Source organism: Calliopsis andreniformis, unplaced genomic scaffold, assembly GCF_051401765.1.
Source record: "Calliopsis andreniformis isolate RMS-2024a unplaced genomic scaffold, iyCalAndr_principal scaffold0001, whole genome shotgun sequence".
In the NCBI taxonomy this organism is placed as follows: domain Eukaryota; kingdom Metazoa; phylum Arthropoda; class Insecta; order Hymenoptera; family Andrenidae; genus Calliopsis; species Calliopsis andreniformis.
The window spans coordinates 25464723-25485862 of record NW_027480422.1 but is presented as its reverse complement, the minus strand read 5'-3'; positions in this window follow the sequence as shown (position 1 = coordinate 25485862).

The following is a 21140-nucleotide window of genomic DNA, read 5'->3' as shown; positions in this document are numbered from 1 at the left end:
CTATTCGATCAGGTGGAGCAACGCCCTAGGGTGAAGCCTAGGTTGCCCGGAACGTAGAAATGACCATAACTTTAATACTGGTTGCAATTATTCGTTTTATGCGATGGAAAAACTGTTGTATTTATATTGTATTTTATGCTTCAGGCGTTGACTTCTTAGGCCCTAACTAATCGCTCTGGTGGAACAACGCCCTAGAGTCAAGCCTAGGTTGCCCGGAATGTAGAAATGACCATCACTTTCACACTTGTTGCAATTATTCTTGTTATACGATGGAAAAACTGTTGTATTTATTTTGTATTTTATGCTTCTGGCATTGGCTTCTAAGGCCCTAGCTATTCCATCTGGTGGAGCAACGCCCTAGAGTGGAGCCTAGGTCGCCCGAAACGTAGAAATGACCATTACTTTCACTCTGGTTGCAATTATTCCAGCTATACGATGGACAAACTGTTGGATTTTTACTGTACTTTATACTTCTGGCGTTGACTTCTAAGGCCCTATGTATTCGATCTGGTGTAGCAATGCCTCAGAGTTAAGTATAGGATGCCCGCAACGTAGAGATGGATATTACTTTCACACTGGTTGCAATTATTCCAGCTATACGATGGACAAACTGTTGGATTTTGATTGTACTTTATACCTCTGGCGTTGACTTCCAAGGCCCTATGTATACGATCTGGTGTAGCAATGCCTCAGAGTTAAGTCTAGGATGCCCGCAACGTAGAAATGGCTATGAATTTCACACTGGTTGCAATTATTCGTTTTATACGATGGAAAAACTGTTGTACATATATCGTTTTTTATGCTCCTGGCGTTGACTTCGTAGGCCCTAACTATTCGATCAGGTGGAGCAACGCCCTAGGGTGAAGCCTAGGTTGCCCGGAACGTAAAAATGACCTGTACTTTCACACTGGTTGCAATTATTCCTGTTATACGATGGAAAAACTGTTGTATTTATATTGTATTTTATGCTTCTGGCATTGACTTCTAAGGCCCTAGCTATTCGATATGGTTGAGCAACGCCCTAGAGTGAAGCCTAGATTGCCCGGAACGTAGAAATGACCATAGCTTTCATACTGGTTGCAATTATTCGTTTTATACGATGGAAAAACTGTTGTATTTATATTGCATTTTATGCTTCTGGCATTGACTTCTAAGGCCCTAGCTATTCCATCTGTTGGAGCAATGCCCTAGAGTGGAGCCTAGGTTGCCCGGAACGTAGAAATGGCCATTGCCTTCACACTGTTTGCAAATATACATTATATACGATGGAAAAGCTGTTGTATCTATTTTGTATTTTATGCTTCTGGCGCTGATTTCATAGGTCCTAACTATTGGATCTGGTGGAGCAACGCCCAGGGGTGAAGCCTAGGTTGCGCGGAACGTAGAAGTGACCATTACCTTCACACTGTTTGCGATTATTCATCTTATACGATGGTAAAACTGTTGTACATATATCGTATTTTATGCTTCTGGCGTTGACTTCTTAGGCCCTAACTATTCGGTCAGGTGGAGCAACGCCCTAGGGTGAAGCCTAGGTTGCCCGGTACGTAGAAATGACCATAACCTTCATACTGGTTGCAATTATTCGTTTTATACGATGGAAAAACTGTTGTATTAATTTTGTATTTGGTGCTTCTGGCGTGGACTTCTAAGGCCCTAACTATTCGATGTGGTTGAGCAACGCCCTAGAGTGAAGCCTAGATTGCCCGGAACGTAGAAATGACCATAACTTTCATACTGGTTGCAATTATTCGTTTTATACAATGAAAAAACTGTTGTATTTATATTGTATTTTATGCTTCAGGCGTTGACTTCTTAGGCCCTAACTATTGCATCTGGTGGACCAACGCCCTAGAGTGAAGCCTAGGTTGCCCGGAACGTAGAAATTACCATTACTTCCACACTGTTTGCAATTATTCATATTATACAGTGGAAAAACTGTTGTATTTATATTGTATTTTATGCTTCTGGCATTGACTTCTAAGGCCCTAACTATTCGATGTGGTGGAGCAACGCCCTTGAGCGAAGCCTAGGTTGCCCGGAACGTAGAAATGACCATAGCTTTCATACTGGATGCAATCATTCGTTTTATACGATGGAAAAACTGTTGTATTTATTTTGTATTTGGTGCTCCTGGCGTTAACTTCTTAGGCCCTAGCTATTGGATCTGGTGGAGCAGCGCCCTAGGGTGAAGCCTAGGTTGCCCGGAACGTGGAAATGACCAAAACTATCAGACAGGTTGCAAATACTCGTTTTATACGATGGAAAGACTGTTGTATTTATATTGTATTTTATAGTTATGGCGTTGTGTTCTAGGGCCGTAGCTATTGGATGTGGTGGAGCAACGCCCTAGAGTGATGCCTAGGATGCCCGCAGCGTAGAAATGACCATATCTTTCACACTGTTTGCAATTATTCTTGTTATACGATGGAAAAACTGTTGCTCTTATATTATATTTTATGCTTCAGGCGTTGACTTCTAAGGGCGTAGCTCTTCGATGTGGTTGAGCAACGCCCTAGAGTGAAGCCTAGATTGCCCGGAACGTAGAAATGACCATAACTTTCATACTGGTTGCAATTATTCGTTTTATACAATGGAAAAACTGTTGTATTTATATTGTATTTTATGCTTCAGGCGTTGACTTCTTAGGCCCTAACTATTGCATCTGGTGGAGCAACGCCCTAGAGTGAAGCCTAGGTTGCCCGGAACGTAGAAATGACCATAACTTTCACACTGGTTGCAATTATTTCTGTTATACAAGGGAAAAACTGTTGTATTTATATTGTATTTTATGCTTCTGGCGTTGACTTCTTAGGCCCTAACTATTCGATCTGGTGGAGCAACGCCCTAGAGTGAAGCGTAGGTTGCACGGAACGTAGAAATGACCATTACTTCCTCACTGTTTGCAATTATTCATTTTATACAATGGAAAAACTGTTGTATTTATATTGTATTTTATGCTTCTGGCATTGACTTCTAAGGCCCTAACAATTCGATATGGTGGAGCTACGCCATAGACCGAAACCTAGGTTGCACGGAACGTAGAAATGGCCATAGCTTTCACACTGGTTGCAATTATTTCTGTTATATAAGGGAAAAACTGTTGTATTTATATTGTATTTTATGCTTCTGGCGTTGACTTCTTAGGCCCTAACTATTCGATCTGGTGGAGCATGGCCCTAGAGTGAAACCTAGGTTGCCCGGAATGTAGAAATGACCATCACTTTCACACTGGTAGCAATTATTCTTGTTATACGATGGAAAAACTGTTGTATTTATATGGCATTTTATGCTTCTGGCATTGACTTCTAAGGCCCTAACTATTCGATGTGGTGGAGCAACGCCCTAGAGTGAAGCCTAGGTTGCCCGGAACGTAGAAATGACCATAGCTTTCACACTGGTTGCAATTATTCTTGTTATACAAGGGAAAAACTGTTGTATTTATATTGTATTTTGTGCTTTTGACGTTGACTTCTTAGGCCCTAACTGTTCGATCTGGTGGAGCAACGCCCTAGAGTGTAGCCTAGGTTGCCCGGAATGTAGAAATGACCATAGCTTTCACACTGGTTGCAATTATTCCTGTTATACAAGGGAAAAACTGTTGCATTTATATTGTATTTTATGCTTCTGGCGTTGACTTCTTAGGCACTGACTATTCGATCTGATGGAGCATAGCCTTAGAGTGAAGCCTAGGTTGCCCGGAATGTTGAAATGACCATCACTTTCAAACAGGTAGCAATTATTCTTGTTATACGATGGAAAAACTGTTGTATTTATTTTGTATTTTAAGCCTCTGGCGTTGACTCCTAAGGCCGTAGCTATTCGATGTGGTGGAGCAACGCCCTGGAGTGAAGCCTAGGTTGCCCGGAACGTAGAAATGACCATGTCTTTCACACTGGTTGCAATTATTCCTGTTATACGATGGAAAAACTGTTGAATTTATATTATATTTTATGCTTCAGACGTTGACTTCTAAGGCCGTAGCTATTCGATGTGGTGGAGAAACGCCCTAGAGTGAAGCCTAGGTTGCCCGGAACGTAGAAATGACCATAACATTCATACTGGTTGCAATTATTCGTTTTATACGATGGAAAAACTGTTGTATTTTTATTTTATTTTATGCTTCTAGCGTTGACTTCTAAGTCCCTAGCTATTCGATCTGGTGGAGCAACGGCCTAGAGTGAAGCCTAGGCTGCCCGGGACGTAGGAATGACCATCACCTTCACTCTGGTTGCAATTATTCGTTTTATACGATGGAAAAACTGTTGTATTAATTTTGTATTTGGTGCTTCTGGCGTTGACTTCTAAGGCCCTAACTATTCGATGTGGTTGAGCAACGCCCTAGAGTGAAGACTAGATTGCCCGGAACGTAGAAATGACCATAACTTTCATACTGGTTGCAATTATTCGTTTTATACAATGGAAAAACTGTTGTATTTATATTGTATTTTATGCTTCAGGCGTTGACTTCTTAGGCCCTAACAATTGCAACTGGTGGACCAACGACCTAGAGTGAAGCCTAGGTTGCCCGGAACGTAGAAATGACCATTACTTCCACACTGTTTGCAATTATTCATATTATACAGTGGAAAAACTGTTCTACTTATTTTGTATTTTATGCTTCGGCCGTTGACTCCTAAGGCCCCAACTATTCGATCTGGTGGAGCAACGCCCTAGAGTGAAGCCTAGATTGCCCGGAACGTAGAAATGACCATAACTTTCATACTGGTTGCAATTATTCGTTTTATACAATGGAAAAACTGTTGTATTTATATTGTATTTTATGCTTCAGGCGTTGACTTCTTAGGCCCTAACTATTGCATCTGGTGGACCAACGCCCTAGAGTGAAGCCTAGGTTGCCCGGAACGTAGAAATGACCATTACTTCCACACTGTTTGCAATTATTCATATTATACAGTGGAAAAACTGTTGTATTTATATTGTATTTTATGCTTCTGGCATTGACTTCTAAGGCCCTAACTATTCGATGTGGTGGAGCAACGCCCTAGAGTGAAGCCTAGGTTGCCCGGAACGTAGAAATGACCATAACTTTCACACTGGTTGCAATTATTTCTGTTATACAAGGGAAAAACTGTTGTATTTATATTGTATTTTATGCTTCTGGCGTTGACTTCTTAGGCCCTAACTATTCGATCTGGTGGAGCAACGCCCTAGAGTGAAGCGTAGGTTGCACGGAACGTAGAAATGACCATTACTTCCTCACTGTTTGCAATTATTCATTTCATACAATGGAAAAACTGTTGTACTTATATTGTATTTTATGCTTCTGGCATTGACTTCTAAGGCCCTAACAATTCGATGTGGTGGAGCTACGCCACAGACCGAAACCTAGGTTGCACGGAACGTAGAAATGGCCATAGCTTTCACACTGGTTGCAATTATTTCTGTTATATAAGGGAAAAACTGTTGTATTTATATTGTATTTTATGCTTCTGGCGTTGACTTCTTAGGCCCTAACTATTCGATCTGGTGGAGCATGGCCCTAGAGTGAAACCTAGGTTGCTCGGAATGTAGAAATGACCATCACTTTCACACTGGTAGCAATTATTCTTGTTATACGATGGAAAAACTGTTGTATTTATATGGCATTTTATGCTTCTGGCATTGACTTCTAAGGCCCTAACTATTCGATGTGGTGGAGCAACGCCCTAGAGTGAAGCCTAGGTTGCTCGGAACGTAGAAATGACCACAGCTTTCACACTGGTTGCAATTATTCTTGTTATACAAGGGAAAAACTGTTGTATTTATATTGTATTTTGTGCTTTTGACGTTGACTTCTTAGGCCCTAACTATTCGATCTGGTGGAGCAACGCCCTAGAGTGTAGCCTAGGTTGCCCGGAATGTAGAAATGACCATAGTTTTCACACTGGTTGCAATTATTCCTGTTATAGAAGGGAAAAACTGTTGCATTTATATTGTATTTTATGCTTCTGGCGTTGACTTCTTAGGCACTGACTATTCGATCTGATGGAGCATAGCCCTAGAGTGAAGCCTAGGTTGCACGGAATGTAGAAATGACCATCACTTTCAAACAGGTTGCAATTATTCTTGTTATACGATGGAAAAACTGTTGTATTTATTTTGTATTTTAAGCCTCTGGCGTTGACTTCTAAGGCCGTAGCTATTCGATGTGGTGGAGCAATGCCCTAGAATGATGCCTAGGATGTCCGCAACGTAGAAATGACCATATTTTTCACACTGTTTGCAATTATTCCTGTTATACGATTGAAAAACTGTTGTATTTATATTGTATTTTATGCTTCTGGCGTTGACTTCTAAGGCCGCAGCTATTCGATGTGGTGGAGCAACGCCCTAGAGTGAAGCCTGGGTTGCCCGGTACGTAGAAATGACCATACCTTTCACACTGGTTGCAATTATTCCTGTTATACAAGGGAAAAACTGTTGTATTTATATTGTATTTTATGCTTCTGGCGTTGACTTCCTGGGCCCTAACTATTCTACCTGGAGGAGCAACGCCCTAGAGTGAAGCCTAGGCTGCCCGGAATGCAGAAATGACCGTCACTTTCACACTGGTGGCAATTATTCCTGTTATACGATGGACAAACTGTTGGATTTTTAATGTACTTTATGCTTCTGGCGTTGACTTCTAAGGCCCTATGTATTCGATCTGGTGGAGCACTGCCTCAGTGTTAAGTCTAGGATGCCCGGAACGTAGAAATGTCCGTTACTTTCACACTGGTTGCAATTACTCATTTTATGCGATGGAAAAACTGTTGCACATATATCGTATTTTATGCTTCTGGCGTTGACTTCTTAGGCCCTAACTATTCGATCAGGTGGAGCAATGTCCTAGGGTGACGCCTAGGTTGCCCGGAACGTAGAAATGGCCATTGCCTTCACACTGTTTGCAAATATACATTATATACGATGGAAAAGCTGTTGTATCTATTCTGTATTTTATGCTTCTGGCGCTGATTTCATAGGTCCTAACTATTGGATCTGGTGGAGCAACGCCCAGGGGTGAAGCCTAGGTTGCGCGGAACGTAGAAGTGACCATTTCCTTCACACTGTTTGCGATTATTCATTTCATACGAAGGTAAAAGTGTTGTACATATATCGTATTTTATGCTTCTGGCGTTGACTTCTTAGGCCCTAACTATTCGGTCCGGTGGAGCAACGCCCTAGGGTGAAGCCTAGGTTGCCCGGAACGTAGAAATGACCATAACTTTCATACTGGTTGCAATTATTCGTTTTATACGATGGAAAAACTGTTGTATTAATTTTGTATTTGGTGCTTCTGGCGTTGACTTCTAAGGCCCTAACTATTCGATGTGGTTGAGCAACGCCCTAGAGTGAAGCCTAGATTGCCCGGAACGTAGAAATGACCATAACTTTCATACTGGTTGCAATTATTCGTTTTATACAATGGAAAAACTGTTGTATTTATATTGTATTTTATGCTTCAGGCGTTGACTTCTTAGGCCCTAACAATTGCATCTGGTGGACCAACGACCTAGAGTGAAGCCTAGGTTGCCCGGAACGTAGAAATGACCATTACTTCCACACTGTTTGCAATTATTCATATTATACAGTGGAAAAACTGTTGTATTTATATTGTATTTTATGCTTCTGGCATTGACTTCTAAGGCCCTAACTATTTGATGTGGTGGAGCAACGCCCTAGAGTGAAGCCTAGGTTGCCCGGAACGTAGAAATGACCATAACTTTCACACTGGTTGCAATTATTTCTGTTATACAAGGGAAAAAATGTTGTATTTATATTGTATTTTATGCTTCTGGCGTTGACTTCTTAGGCCCTAACTATTCGATCTGGTGGAGCAACGCCCTAGAGTGAAGCGTAGGTTGCACGGAACGTAGAAATGACCATTACTTCCTCACTGTTTGCAATTATTCATTTTATACAATGGAAAAACTGTTGTATTTATATTGTATTTTATGCTTCTGGCATTGACTTCTAAGGCCCTAACAATTCGATATGGTGGAGCTACGCCATAGACCGAAACCTAGGTTGCACGGAACGTAGAAATGGCCATAGCTTTCACACTGGTTGCAATTATTTCTGTTATATAAGGGAAAAACTGTTGTATTTATATTGTATTTTATGCTTCTGGCGTTGACTTCTTAGGCCCTAACTATTCGATCTGGTGGAGCATGGCCCTAGAGTGAAACCTAGGTTGCCCGGAATGTAGAAATGACCATCACTTTCACACTGGTAGCAATTATTCTTGTTATACGATGGAAAAACTGTTGTATTTATATGGCATTTTATGCTTCTGGCATTGACTTCTAAGGCCCTAACTATTCGATGTGGTGGAGCAACGCCCTAGAGTGAAGCCTAGGTTGCCCGGAACGTAGAAATGACCATAGCTTTCACACTGGTTGCAATTATTCTTGTTATACATGGGAAAAACTGTTGTATTTATATTGTATTTTGTGCTTTTGACGTTGACTTCTTAGGCCCTAACTATTCGATCTGGTGGAGCAACGCCCTAGAGTGTAGCCTAGGTTGCCCGGAATGTAGAAATGACCATAGCTTTCACACTGGTTGCAATTATTCCTGTTATACAAGGGAAAAACTGTTGCATTTATATTGTATTTTATGCTTCTGGCGTTGACTTCTTAGGCACTGACTATTCGATCTGATGGAGCATAGCCTTAGAGTGAAGCCTAGGTTGCCCGGAATGTTGAAATGACCATCACTTTCAAACAGGTAGCAATTATTCTTGTTATACGATGGAAAAACTGTTGTATTTATTTTGTATTTTAAGCCTCTGGCGTTGACTCCTAAGGCCGTAGCTATTCGATGTGGTGGAGCAACGCCCTAGAGTGAAGCCTAGGTTGCCCGGAACGTAGAAATGACCATGTCTTTCACACTGGTTGCAATTATTCCTGTTATACGATGGAAAAACTGTTGAATTTATATTATATTTTATGCTTCAGACGTTGACTTCTAAGGCCGTAGCTATTCGATGTGGTGGAGAAACGCCCTAGAGTGAAGCCTAGGTTGCCCGGAACGTAGAAATGACCATAACATTCATACTGGTTGCAATTATTCGTTTTATACGATGGAAAAACTGTTGTATTTTTATTTTATTTTATGCTTCTAGCGTTGACTTCTAAGTCCCTAGCTATTCGATCTGGTGGAGCAACGGCCTAGAGTGAAGCCTAGGTTGCCCGGGACGTAGGAATGACCATCACCTTCACTCTGGTTGCAATTATTCGTTTTATACGATGGAAAAACTGTTGTATTAATTTTGTATTTGGTGCTTCTGGCGTTGACTTCTAAGGCCCTAACTATTCGATGTGGTTGAGCAACGCCCTAGAGTGAAGCCTAGATTGCCCGGAACGTAGAAATGACCATAACTTTCATACTGGTTGCAATTATTCGTTTTATACAATGGAAAAACTGTTGTATTTATATTGTATTTTATGCTTCAGGCGTTGACTTCTTAGGCCCTAACAATTGCATCTGGTGGACCAACGACCTAGAGTGAAGCCTAGGTTGCCCGGAACGTAGAAATGACCATTACTTCCACACTGTTTGCAATTATTCATATTATACAGTGGAAAAACTGTTCTACTTATTTTGTATTTTATGCTTCGGCCGTTGACTCCTAAGGCCCCAACTATTCGATCTGGTGGAGCAACGCCCTAGAGTGAAGCCTAGGTTGCCTGGAATATAGAAATGACCATCACCTTCACACGGTTTGCGATTATTCATTTTATACGATGGTAAAACTGTTGTACATATATCGTATTTTATGCTTCTGGCGTTGACTTCTTAGGCCCTAACTATTCGATCTGGTGGAGCAACGCCCTAGAGTGAAGCGCAGGTTGCACGGAACGTAGAAATGACCATAGCTTTCACACTGGTTGCAATTATTCTTGTTATACAAGGGAAAAACTGTTGTATTTATATTGTATTTTGTGCTTTTGACGTTGATTTCTTAGGCCCTAACTATTCGATCTGGTGGAGCAACGCCCTAGAGTGTAGCCTAGGTTGCCCGGAATGTAGAAATGACCATAGCTTTCACACTGTTTGCAATTATTCCTGTTATACAAGGGAAAAACTGTTGCATTTATATTGTATTTTATGCTTCTGGCGTTGACTTCTTAGGCACTGACTATTCGATCTGATGGAGCATAGCCTTAGAGTGAAGCCTAGGTTGCCCGGAATGTTGAAATGACCATCACTTTCAAACAGGTTGCAATTATTCTTGTTATACGATGGAAAAACTGTTGTATTTATTTCGTATTGTAAGCCTCTGGCGTTGACTCCTAAGGCCGTAGCTATTCGATGTGGTGGAGCAACGCCCTAGAGTGAAGCCTAGGTTGCCCGGAACGTAGAAATGACCATGTCTTTCACACTGGTTGCAATTATTCCTGTTATACGATGGAAAAACTGTTGAATTTATATTATATTTTATGCTTCAGACGTTGACTTCTAAGGCCGTAGCTATTCGATGTGGTGGAGAAACGCCCTAGAGTGAAGCCTAGGTTTCCCGGAACGTAGAAATGACCATAACATTCATACTGGTTGCAATTATTCGTTTTATACGATGGAAAAACTGTTGTATTTTTATTTTATTTTATGCTTCTAGCGTTGACTTCTAAGTCCCTAGCTATTCGATCTGGTGGAGCAACGGCCTAGAGTGAAGCCTAGGTTGCCCGGGACGTAGGAATGACCATCACCTTCACTCTGGTTGCAATCATTCATTTTATACAATGGAAAGACTGCTGTATTTATATTGTTTTTTATAGTTATGGCGTTGACTTCTAAGGCCGTAGCTATTCGATGTGGTTGAGCAATGCCCTAGAGTTAAGCCTAGGATGCCCGCAACGTAGAAATGACCATTACTTCCACACTGTTTGCAATTATTCATATTATACAGTGGCACAACTGTTGCATTTATATGGCATTTTATGCTTCTGGCATTGACTTCTAAGGCCCTAGCTATTCGATGTGGTGGAGCCACGCCCTAGAGTGAAGCCTAGGTTGCCCGGAATGTAGAAATGACCATCACTTTCACACTGGTTGCAATTATTCCTGTTATACGATGGACAAACTGTTGGATTTTTAATGTACTTTATGCTTCTGGCGTTGACTTCTAAGGCCCTATGTATTCGATCTGGTGGAGCAATGTCTCAGTGTTAGGTCTAGGATTCCCGGAACGTAGAAATGGCCGTTACTTTCACACTGGTTGCAATTACTCATATTATGCGATGGAAGAACTGTTGTACATATATCGTATTTTATGCTTCTGGCATTGACTTCTTAGGCCCTAACTTTTCGATCTGGTGGACCAACGACCTAGGGTGAAGCCTAGGTTCCCGGAACGTAGAAATGACCATAACTATCAGACTGGTTGCAATTATTCGTTTTATACGATGGATAGAATGTTTTATTTATATTGTATTTTATAGTTATGGCGCTGTCTTCTAGGGCCGTAGCTATTCGATGTGGTTGAGCAACGCCCTAGTGTGAAGCCTAGGTTGCCCGGAACGTAGAAATGACCATTACTTCCACACTGTTTGCAATTATTCATATTATACAGTGGAACAACTGTTGTATTTATAAGGCATTTTATGCTTCTGGCATTGACTTCTAAGGCCCTAGCTATTCGATGTGGTGGACCCACGCCCTAGAGTGTAGCCTCGGTTGCCCGGAACGTAGAAATGACCATAGCTTTCACACTGTTTGCAATTATTCCTGTTATACAAGGGAAAAACTGTTGCATTTATATTGTATTTTATGCTTCTGGCGTTGACTTCTTAGGCACTGACTATTCGATCTGATGGAGCATAGCCCTAGAGTGAATCCTAGGTTGCCCGGAATATAGAAATGACCATCACTTTCAAACTGGTTGCAATTATTCTTGTCATACGATGGAAAAACTGTTGTATTTATTTTGTATTTTAAGCCTCTGGCGTTGACTCCTAAGGCCGTAGCTATTCGATGTGGTGGAGCAACGCCCTAGAGTGAAGCCTAGGTTGCCCGGAACGTAGAAATGACCATGTCTTTCACACTGGTTGCAATTATTCCTGTTATACGATGGAAAAACTGTTGAATTTATATTATATTTTATGTTTCAGACGTTGACTTCTAAGGCCGTAGCTATTCGATGTGGTGGAGAAACGCCCTAGAGTGAAGCCTAGGTTGCCCGGAACGTAGAAATGACCATAACATTCATACTGGTTGCAATTATTCGTTTTATACGATGGAAAAACTGTTGTATTTTTACTTTATTTTATGCTTCTAGCGTTGACTTCTAAGGCCGTAGCTATTCGATGTGGTGGAGAAACGCCCTAGAGTGAAGCCTAGGTTGCCCGGAATATAGAAATGACCATCACCTTCACACGGTTTGCGATTATTCATTTTATACGATGGTAAAACTGTTGTACATATATCGTATTTTATGCTTCTGGCGTTGACTTCTTAGGCCCTAACCATTCGATCAGGTGGAGCAGCGCCCTAGGGTGAAGCCTAGGTTGCCCGGAACGTAGAAATGACCATAACTTTCATACTGGTTGCAATTATTCGTTTTATACGATGGAAAAACTGTTGTATTTATTTTGTATTTGGTGCTTCTGCGGTTGACTTCTTAGGCCCCAACTGTTAGATGTGGAGGACCAACGCCCTAGAGTGAAGCGTAGGTTGCCCGGAACGCAGAAATGACCATATCTTTCAGACTGGTTGCAATTATTCCTGTTATACGATGAAAAAGATGTTGCATTTTTATTGTATTTTATGCTTCAGGCGTTGACTTCTAAGGCCCTAACTATTCGATGTGGTGGAGCAACGCCCTTGAGCGAAGCCTCGGTTGCCCGGAACGTAAAAATGACCTGTACTTTCACACTGGTTGCAATTATTCCTGTTATACGATGGAAAAACTGTTGTACTTATGTTGTATTTTATGCTTCTGGCGTTGATTTCTAAGTCCCTAACTATTCGATCTGGTGGAGCAACGCCCTAGAGTGAAGCCTAGGTTGCCCGGAACGTAGAAATGACCGTTACTTTCACACTGTTTGCAAATGTACATTATATACGATGGAAAAGCTGTTGTATTTATATTGTATTTTATGCTTCTGGCGTTGACTTCTTGGGGCCTATCTATTTGAACTGGTGGAGCACCGCCCTGTAGTGATGCCTAGGTTGGCTTGAACGTAGAAATGACCATAACTTTCACACTGGTTTCAATTATTCGTTTTATACAGTGGAAAAACTGTGCTATTTATTTTGTATTTTATGCTTCGGGCGTTGACTTCTATGGCCCTAACTATTCGATCTGGTGGAGCAACGCCCTAGAGGGAAGCCTAGGTTGCCCGGAACGTAGAAATGACCATTACCCTCACACTGTTTGCGAATATTCATTTTATACGATGGTAAAACTGTTGTATTTATTTTGTATTTTATGCTTCTGGCATTGACTTCTAAGGCCCTAGCTATTCCATCTGGTGGAGCAACGCCCTAGAGTGGAGCCTAGGTCGCCCGAAACGTGGAAATGACCATTACTTTCACTCTGGTTGCAATTATTCCTGCTATGCGATGGTCAAACTGTTGGATTTTGATTGTACTTTATACTTCTGGCGTTGACTTCTAAGGCCCGATGTATTCGATCTGGTGTAGCAATGCCTCAGAGTTAAGTCTAGGATGCCCGCAACGTAGAAATGTCTATTACTTTCACACTGGTTGCAATTATTCGTTTTATACGATGGAAAAACTGTTGTACATATATCGTATTTTATGCTTCTGGCGTTGACTTCTTAGGCCCTAACTATTCGATCAGGTGGAGCAACGCCCTAGGGTGAAGCCTAGGTTGCCCGGAACGTAGAAATGACCATAACTTTAATACTGGTTGCAATTATTCGTTTTATGCGATGGAAAAACTGTTGTATTTATATTGTATTTTATGCTTCTGGCGTTGACTTCTTAGGCCCTAACTATTCGATCTGGTGGACCATGGCCCTAGAGTAAAACCTAGGTTGCCCGGAATGTAGAAATGACCATCACTTTCACACTGGTAGCAATTATTCTTGTTATACGATGGAAAAACTGTTGTATTTATATGGCATTTTATGCTTCTGGCATTGACTTCTAAGGCCCTAACTATTCGATGTGGTGGAGCAACGCCCTAGAGTGAAGCCTAGGTTGCCCGGAACGTAGAAATGACCATAGCTTTCACACTGGTTGCAACTATTCTTGTTATACAAGGGAAAAACTGTTGTATTTATATTGTATTTTGTGCTTTTGACGTTGACTTCTTAGGCCCTAACTATTCGATCTGGTGGAGCAACGCCCTAGAGTGTAGCCTAGGTTGCCCGGAATGTAGAAATGACCATAGCTTTCACACTGGTTGCAATTATTCCTGTTATACAAGGGAAAAACTGTTGCATTTATATTGTATTTTATGCTTCTGGCGTTGACTTCTTAGGCACTGACTATTCGATCTGATGGAGCATAGCCTTAGAGTGAAGCCTAGGTTGCCCGGAATGTTGAAATGACCATCACTTTCAAACAGGTTGCAATTATTCTTGTTATACGATGGAAAGACTGTTGTATTTATTTTGTATTTTAAGCCTCTGGCGTTGACTCCTAAGGCCGTAGCTATTCGATGTGTTGGAGCAACACCCTAGAGTGAAGCCTAGGTTGCCCGGAACGTAGAAATGACCATGTCTTTCACACTGGTTGCAATTATTCCTGTTATACGATGGAAAAACTGTTGAATTTATATTATATTTTATGTTTCAGACGTTGACTTCTAAGGCCGTAGCTATTCGATGTGGTGGAGAAACGCCCTAGAGTGAAGCCTAGGTTGCCCGGAACGTAGAAATGACCATAACATTCATACTGGTTGCAATTATTCGTTTTATACGATGGAAAAACTGTTGTATTTTTACTTTATTTTATGCTTCTAGCGTTGACTTCTAAGGCCGTAGCTATTCGATGTGGTGGAGAAACGCCCTAGAGTGAAGCCTAGGTTGCCCGGAATATAGAAATGACCATCACCTTCACACGGTTTGCGATTATTCATTTTATACGATGGTAAAACTGTTGTACATATATCGTATTTTATGCTTCTGGCGTTGACTTCTTAGGCCCTAACCATTCGATCAGGTGGAGCAGCGCCCTAAGGTGAAGCCTAGGTTGCCCGGAACGTAGAAATGACCATAACTTTCATACTGGTTGCAATTATTCGTTTTATACGATGGAAAAACTGTTGTATTTATTTTGTATTTGGTGCTTCTGCGGTTGACTTCTTAGGCCCCAACTGTTAGATGTGGAGGACCAACGCCCTAGAGTGAAGCGTAGGTTGCCCGGAACGCAGAAATGACCATATCTTTCAGACTGGTTGCAATTATTCCTGTTATACGATGAAAAAGATGTTGCATTTTTATTGTATTTTATGCTTCAGGCGTTGACTTCAAATGGCCCTAACTATTCGATGTGGTGGAGCAACGCCCTTGAGCGAAGCCTCGGTTGCCCGGAACGTAAAAATGACCTGTACTTTCACACTGGTTGCAATTATTCCTGTTATACGATGGAAAAACTGTTGTACTTATGTTGTATTTTATGCTTCTGGCGTTGATTTCTAAGTCCCTAACTATTCGATCTGGTGGAGCAACGCCCTAGAGTGAAGCCTAGGTTGCCCGGAACGTAGAAATGACCGTTACTTTCACACTGTTTGCAAATGTACATTATATACGATGGAAAAGCTGTTGTATTTATATTGTATTTTATGCTTCTGGCGTTGTCTTCTTGGGGCCTATCTATTTGAACTGGTGGAGCACCGCCCTGTAGTGATGCCTAGGTTGGCTTGAACGTAGAAATGAACATAACTTTCACACTGGTTTCAATTATTCGTTTTATACAGTGGAAAAACTGTGCTATTTATTTTGATTTTATGCTTCGGGCGTTGACTTCTATGGCCCTAACTATTCGATCTGGTGGAGCAACGCCCTAGAGGGAAGCCTAGGTTGCCCGGAACGTAGAAATGACCATTACCCTCACACTGTTTGCGAATATTCATTTTATACGATGGTAAAACTGTTGTATTTATTTTGTATTTTATGCTTCTGGCATTGACTTCTAAGGCCCTAGCTATTCCATCTGGTGGAGCAACGCCCTAGAGTGGAGCCTAGGTCGCCCGAAACGTGGAAATGACCATTACTTTCACTCTGGTTGCAATTATTCCTGCTATGCGATGGTCAAACTGTTGGATTTTGATTGTACCTTATACTTCTGGCGTTGACTTCTAAGGCCCGATGTATTCGATCTGGTGTAGCAATGCCTCAGAGTTAAGTCTAGGATGCCCGCAACGTAGAAATGTCTATTACTTTCATACTGGTTGCAATTATTCGTTTTATACGATGGAAAAACTGTTGTACATATATCGTATTTTATGCTTCTGGCGTTGACTTCTTAGGCCCTAACTATTCGATCAGGTGGAGCAACGCCCTAGGGTGAAGCCTAGGTTGCCCGGAACGTAGAAATGACCATAACTTTAATACTGGTTGCAATTATTCGTTTTATGCGATGGAAAAACTGTTGTATTTATATTGTATTTTATGCTTCTGGCGTTGACTTCTTAGGCCCTAACTATTCGATCTGGTGGACCATGGCCCTAGAGTGAAACCTAGGTTGCCCGGAATGTAGAAATGACCATCACTTTCACACTGGTAGCAATTATTCTTGTTATACGATGGAAAAACTGTTGTATTTATATGGCATTTTATGCTTCTGGCATTGACTTCTAAGGCCCTAACTATTCGATGTGGTGGTGCAACGCCCTAGAGTGAAGCCTAGGTTGCCCGGAACGTAGAAATGACCATAGCTTTCACACTGGTTGCAATTATTCTTGTTATACAAGGGAAAAACTGTTGTATTTATATTGTATTTTGTGCTTTTGACGTTGACTTCTTAGGCCCTAACTATTCGATCTGGTGGAGCAACGCCCTAGAGTGTAGCCTAGGTTGCCCGGAATGTAGAAATGACCATAGCTTTCACACTGGTTGCAATTATTCCTGTTATACAAGGGAAAAACTGTTGCATTTATATTGTATTTTATGCTTCTGGCGTTGACTTCTTAGGCACTGACTATTCGATCTGATGGAGCATAGCCTTAGAGTGAAGCCTAGGTTGCCCGGAATGTTGAAATGACCATCACTTTCAAACAGGTTGCAATTATTCTTGTTATACGATGGAAAGACTGTTGTATTTATTTTGTATTTTAAGCCTCTGGCGTTGACTCCTAAGGCCGTAGCTATTCGATGTGGTGGAGCAACGCCCTAGAGTGAAGCCTAGGTTGCCCGGAACGTAGAAGTGACCATGTCTTTCACACTGGTTGCAATTATTCCTGTTATACGATGGAAAAACTGTTGAATTTATATTATATTTTATGTTTCAGACGTTGACTTCTCAGGCCGTAGCTATTCGATGTGGTGGAGAAACGCCCTAGAGTGAAGCCTAGGTTGCCCGGAACGTAGAAATGACCATAACATTCATACTGGTTGCAATTATTCGTTTTATACGATGGAAAAACTGTTGTATTTTTACTTTATTTTATGCTTCTAGCGTTGACTTCTAAGGCCGTAGCTATTCGATGTGGTGGAGAAACGCCCTAGAGTGAAGCCTAGGTTGCCCGGAATATAGAAATGACCATCACCTTCACACGGTTTGCGATTATTCATTTTATACGATGGTAAAACTGTTGTTCATATATCGTATTTTATGCTTCTGGCGTTGACTTCTTAGGCCCTAACCATTCGATCAGGTGGAGCAGCGCCCTAGGGTGAAGCCTAGGTTGCCCGGAACGTAGAAATGACCATAACTTTCATACTGGTTGCAATTATTCGTTTTATACGATGGAAAAACTGTTGTATTTATTTTGTATTTGGTGCTTCTGCGGTTGACTTCTTAGGCCCCAACTGTTAGATGTGGAGGACCAACGCCCTAGAGTGAAGCGTAGGTTGCCCGGAACGCAGAAATGACCATATCTTTCAGACTGGTTGCAATTATTCCTGTTATACGATGAAAAAGATGTTGCATTTTTATTGTATTTTATGCTTCAGGCGTTGACTTCAAAGGCCCTAACTATTCGATGTGGTGGAGCAACGCCCTTGAGCGAAGCCTCGGTTGCCCGGAACGTAAAAATGACCTGTACTTTCACACTGGTTGCAATTATTCCTGTTATACGATGGAAAAACTGTTGTACTTATGTTGTATTTTATGCTTCTGGCGTTGATTTCTAAGTCCCTAACTATTCGATCTGGTGGAGCAACGCCCTAGAGTGAAGCCTAGGTTGCCCGGAACGTAGAAATGACCGTTACTTTCACACTGTTTGCAAATGTACATTATATACGATGGAAAAGCTGTTGTATTTATATTGTATTTTATGCTTCTGGCGTTGTCTTCTTGGGGCCTATCTATTTGAACTGGTGGAGCACCGCCCTGTAGTGATGCCTAGGTTGGCTTGAACGTAGAAATGACCATAACTTTCACACTGGTTTCAATTATTCGTTTTATACAGTGGAAAAACTGTGCTATTTATTTTGATTTTATGCTTCGGGCGTTGACTTCTATGGCCCTAACTATTCGATCTGGTGGAGCAACGCCCTAGAGGGAAGTCTAGGTTGCCCGGAACGTAGAAATGACCATTACCCTCACACTGTTTGCGATTATTCATTTTATACGATGGTAAAACTGTTGTATTTATTTTGTATTTTATGCTTCTGGCATTGACTTCTAAGGCCCTAGCTATTCCATCTGGTGGAGCAACGCCCTAGAGTGGAGCCTAGGTCGCCCGAAACGTGGAAATGACCATTACTTTCACTCTGGTTGCAATTATTCCTGCTATGCGATGGTCAAACTGTTGGATTTTGATTGTACTTTATACTTCTGGCGTTGACTTCTAAGGCCCGATGTATTCGATCTGGTGTAGCAATGCCTCAGAGTTAAGTCTAGGATGCCCGCAACGTAGAAATGTCTATTACTTTCACACTGGTTGCAATTATTCGTTTTATACGATGGAAAAACTGTTGTACATATATCGTATTTTATGCTTCTGGCGTTGACTTCTTAGGCCCTAACTATTCGATCAGGTGGAGCAACGCCCTAGGGTGAAGCCTAGGTTGCCCGGAACGTAGAAATGACCATAACTTTAATACTGGTTGCAATTATTCGTTTTATGCGATGGAAAAACTGTTGTATTTATATTGTATTTTATGCTTCAGGCGTTGACTTCTTAGGCCCTAACTAATCGCTCTGGTGGAACAACGCCCTAGAGTCAAGCCTAGGTTGCCCGGAATGTAGAAATGACCATCACTTTCACACTTGTTGCAATTATTCTTGTTATACGATGGAAAAACTGTTGTATTTATTTTGTATTTTATGCTTCTGGCATTGACTTCTAAGGCCCTAGCTATTCCATCTGGTGGAGCAACGCCCTAGAGTGAAGCCTAGGTTGCCCGGAATATAGAAATGACCACCACCTTCACACGGTTTGCGATTATTCATTTTATACGATGGTAAAACTGTTGTACATATATCGTATTTTATGCTTCTGGCGTTGACTTCTTAGGCCCTAACTATTCGATCAGGTGGAGCAGCGCCCTAGGGTGAAGCCTAGGTTGCCCGGAACGCAGAAATGACCAAAACTTTCATACTGGTTGCAATTAATCGTTTTATACGATGGAAAAACTGTTGCATTTATTTTGTATTTGGTGCTTCTGGCGTTGACTTCTTAGGCCCTAACTGTTAGATGTGGAGGGCCAACGCCCTAGAGTGAAGCCTAGGTTGCCCGGAACGTAGAAATGACCATATCTTTCAGACTGGTTGCAATTATTCCTGTTATACGATGAAAACAATGTTGTATTTTTATTGTATTTTATGCCACAGGTGTTGACTTCTAAGGCCCTAACTATTCGATGTGTTGGAGCAACGCCCTTGAGCGAAGCCTAGGTTGCCCGGAACGTAAAAATGACCTGTACTTTCACACTGGTTGCAATTATTCGTTTTATACGATGGAAAAACTGTTGTATTAATTTTGTATTTGGTGCTTCTGGCGTTGACTTCTTAGGCCCTAACTATTCGATCCGGTGGAGCAACGCCCTAGAGTCAAGGCTAGGTTGCCCGGAATGTAGAAATGACCATCACTTTCACACTGGTTGCAATTATTCTTGTTATACGATGGAAAAACTGTTGTATTTATTTTCTATTTTATGCTTCTGGCATTGACTTCTAAGGCCCTAGCTATTCCATCTGTTGGAGCAATGCCCTAGAGTGGAGCGTAGGTCGCCCGAAACGTAGAAATGACCATTACTTTCACTCTGGTTGCAATTATTCCAGCTATACGATGGACAAACTGTTGGATTTTAATTGTACTTTATACCTCTGGCGTTGACTTCCAAGGCCCTATGTATTCGATCTGGTGTAGCAATGCCTCAGAGTTAAGTCTAGGATGCCCGCAACGTAGAAATGGCTATGAATTTCACACTGGTTGCAATTATTCGTTTTATACGATGGAAAAACTGTTGTATTAATTTTGTATTTGGTGCTTCTGGCGTTGACTTCTTAGGCCCTAACTATTGCATCTGGTGGACCAACGCCCTAGAGTGAAGCCTAGGTTGCCCGGAACGTAGAAATGACCATTACTTCCACACTGTTTGCAATTATTCATATTATACAGTGGAAAAACTGTTGTATTTATATTGTATTTTATTCTTCTGGCATTGACTTCTAAGGCCCTAACTATTCGATGTGGTGGAGCAACGCCCTTGAGCGAAGCCTAGGTTGCCCGGAACGTAGAAATGACCATAGCTTTCATACTGGATGCAATCATTCGTTTTATGCGATGGAAAAACTGTTGTATTTATTCTGTATTTGGTGCTCCTGGCGTTAACTTCTTAGGCCCTAGCTATTGGATCTGGTGGAGCAGCGCCCTAGGGTGAAGCCTAGGTTGCCCGGAACGTGGAAATGACCAAAACTATCAGACAGGTTGCAAATACTCGTTTTATACGATGGAAAGACTGTTGTATTTATATTGTATTTTATAGTTATGGCGTTGTGTTCTAGGGCCGTAGCTATTGGATGTGGTTGAGCAACGCCCGAGAGTGAAGCCTAGGATGCCCGCAGCGTAGAAA